At 34.0% G+C, this 3,521-nt stretch overlaps 2 protein-coding genes across 3 annotated transcripts in view; both read left to right on the forward strand.

Moving 5' to 3' along the window:
* Positions 1 to 3,521, forward strand: part of ca10a (carbonic anhydrase Xa) — a 617,460-nt gene that overhangs the window by 496,405 nt on the left and 117,534 nt on the right. The gene's annotated exons all lie outside the window — the stretch shown is intronic.
* The window catches only part of LOC106524396 (uncharacterized), a gene marked incomplete in the record, with an annotated part of 2,846 nt that continues 2,584 nt past the window's right edge, over positions 3,260 to 3,521 (forward strand). Inside the window, 1 exon segment of the mRNA XM_014018194.1 lies at positions 3,260 to 3,521.

Below are 3,521 nucleotides of genomic sequence, written 5' to 3' on the forward strand. Positions count from 1 at the left end.
TGTTAAATGTAAATAAATTCCAATTATAATAAATTAATAATAGTTTTACATCTAAAAATCATATTTTATTATTTTAATCTATTTTCCTCATTCAGCAACCTATTAAATTTCTGTTATGTTTCATGTAGGAGAAATACACTTTTTTTCAGTCGGTATTTAATACAGCTGGCAAAATAAATTGTTAAAATTGTGCTTCTGTTTTTTTATTCAGGAGATTATCAAAGAACTCCTTCATTTTATGGAAAGATCCTCTTGATTTAAGAGAAAACTCCAGTTTTTAAGAAAATGGCTGCTTATCAATTAATTGTTGGTCAATCTATAAGATAAATCAATTTCAGATTAATTCATTAATCAATAACTGGCAAAATAAACTGTTAAAATACTGTAGTTATTATGTCCTTCTGTTTTTTAATTCAGGAGATTATTTAAAAAATCCTTCATTTTATGGAAAGATCCTCTTAATTCAAGAGAAAACTCCGGTTTTTAAGAAAATGGCTGCTTATTAATTAATTGTTAGTCAATCTATAAGATAAATCAAGTTCAGATTAATTCATTATCAATAACTTGCATCCCTAATTTATACAGGAATGAAATTATTTTTTTTATCTACTCATATTCATGTAATTAAGTGTTTTAATGATTTTGGCCGATTAATTGATTAATCGAAAAAATAATCGACAGATTAATCGATTATTAAAATAATCGTTAGTTGCAGCCCTAATTAATTCATTCAGTTCATCATTTTTTTTGTGGTTAACTCATTTATCAAGCCACAGACAAAGTTTCTGTATGTCGTCATCAAGCTTCCCTCTAATCTGTGTTATAGTTTAATCCTGTGTCTGGGTGGTCACACAGACCAGATGTCATCACTTCATCACATTGCTGAGACGTATAGCTGTTTTATGTTTTTACATGTGGGTCGTTTCACTTCTGTCACTACCTCACTCTGTGACAGATGGGTGGGCTGACTCAGACCCCCTCAGTCCATTCAGAAATCTCACTGGGGTCTAAATCCTGTTCTGTGAAAGAGCCACAAGAGTTTTAATAATAATTCAGTGATTCATTAGATAAGAGAGTTAAAGGTAAAGGTTTTAACAGAGATCTTGGGGGATCAGCACACATCAGTAAGCGTTGGAGATCAGTCTCAGCTCCTATGATTTCACCACCAAATTTAAGGTTGGCTAAAACTGCTTTGCCGTGGTGGCCATCTTGAATCGGGTGAATTCCAAACATTGATCCTTTTTAGTTATCAATCTACTGATTACTGTGTGCAAGTTTCATTAATATCATTCAGGGATTAATGGGGTCTATGAGTTATACAGAACACACAGGCATGAACAAAAATAGTATCACTCCCTTTCCAGCTACTGGTGATAATGCATAACTGATTCTTTGTTTGTGTCCATCTTGATTAAAAAATAATAATTCATGGAGCAGTTAGAAGTTACATAAAGTAATGTCACAGCTTTGAGTTAAATTATCAAACTTTTTTTCATCCTTTGCTGTTAACAATTTTTCATCAGCTGTAAAATGAGGTTAAATTCAGTATTTGGTGCTCTTTCATCTCTTTCTTAATGAGGTTTGACTGAAAAGTTTGATTTTCAAACAGCATTTTTTATCCCAGTTGGAAGCTGGATTCATCCATTTGTCATTGGATTGTTTTCATCACTTCCCAAACAGTCCTGTTGTACAGTACATTTGTGCTAAAGCAGGGGTCAACACAATTATCGAGACTAAGAGCTACTTTGGGGGTACCAAGTAACACGAAGGGCTACTTGATACAAACATAAATTTGCACGTCTCACCTTTAATTATAGTATCATTTATAATAAATTTATACATGTTTATACATTTGACTCCCTGAATAAATCTCAATGTCAAAGACTTTTTGTGATAATCATAATTTACTGTGGTAGATATGATAAATTATTATTATTAATAATAAGTAATTTAAACACCGTGCAGCAGCAGGGGGATCTGATTATAATGTTCCCAGTTTGAAACCCTTTTTGAGCTCTTCAGTGTGACCGGAGTGTGGATAGTTGTCTGTGTTTCTGTCTGTGTCCCTGTGGTGGTCTGAGATCTGAGAAAGGCTCCAGCTCCCACCCTGACCCTGATTAGGAACGAGGACAGAATGGATAGATTTTTTTTATAGCAGAAAACACATATTTAATAACATTAATAATTATGTGTATTTTGTAAACGTAAAAAGTAAAATGATAAAAATATTTGACAGCTTGTAGGAATGAACACATTCGTAGCATTTATTTAAAATACATGTTTAAAAACAGGTTTGGTTTATTTATTTAAGAAAATGGTAACTGCTTTTCCATTTTTTTAAAGAAACTTTTACCAGTAAAACATTTAATTCATGCCCTTTGTGCTCATCATTCCTACTAACTCTTGTAGATACAAAATATCAGTTATGTAATATAAAAAACAAATGCAGAAAAAAAATATTCTCCCAATCGTTGTGAAAATAATTTGTTTTCCTATCCTCTAATTTCCTACGCTTTTGTTAATAAAAGCTCCGAAGAGCACACAGGTGACTTTTGGTTCCATTGTTTAACATTTAGTGCGCTGCTTGACTGTCAGTCGATCAGTGCTATTTTTAGAATGTGTCCTGCGGGCACCGTATTGGTGACCCCTGTGCTAAAGTGACATAAAATAAGGTTTTATGTTAGTTTTGAAAACCGCAAGGGACCGTTTGGCCGTTTTGAATGATGTTCAGTAAAGTAAAGGTAGTTATCACTAGTTAGTAGCTCATCACTCACTGAGCACAGTCTTCCTCCAGGCTATGCTAATGGCTAGTCAAACTACTGCTCCTTACCATACTCTCTTAACAACTCTTTCTCAAATGTGTCATACTAGTGTGAAAAAAATGCTAATGTGGCTGATATTAAATCTTTACACATTTGCATGAGGCTTGTTTAGCTTTTCGCTGGTTTCTCATTCGAACAACAGCTGTATGAGTACGTGCAATGCCCTGAGGCTGCTACAATATCAGACGCTGACATTTCCCGTTAACAAACTAACAAAACCCTTGCATGTTAAGATTGCTTGAAGATTACTGTGACTTTGTTTTATATTGCCACATATCTTGGTGTATTTTTTTACATGGCTCAAAACATGTATGGTGGATAGAGTGAAGACATGACATATGCTGTTCTATACTGTATATATATTGAGTTTAAAAGAAGAGTTTTAGTGTACTGTGTATAGCTACGTGTGAAGGGGCAAGGATGCTCCATCACTTTTCAGCAGACTTTGATTTAGATCACAGTTCCTATGCACACATAGTTTACACATAGCCATGTCATCCTCAAAATTCTCCTTTCAGTTAGTTTGCAATTGGTCAGTAAAGTCATTGTCATATATTTTTCCTCATCAGCTTAGAACAACCAGGGGTTCACACTTGGGGGTTCAGTTCAGGAAAACCGTGCATTTTAAACACACTGCTACTTATCAAAGTTGTTGCTATCAGTCAGTTGCTTCTCTAATTTCATGGGTAGAAGCAGGTG

This window comes from Austrofundulus limnaeus, unplaced genomic scaffold (genome assembly GCF_001266775.1).
Source record: "Austrofundulus limnaeus strain Quisiro unplaced genomic scaffold, Austrofundulus_limnaeus-1.0 Scaffold185, whole genome shotgun sequence".
Classification (NCBI taxonomy): Eukaryota; Metazoa; Chordata; class Actinopteri; order Cyprinodontiformes; family Rivulidae; genus Austrofundulus; species Austrofundulus limnaeus.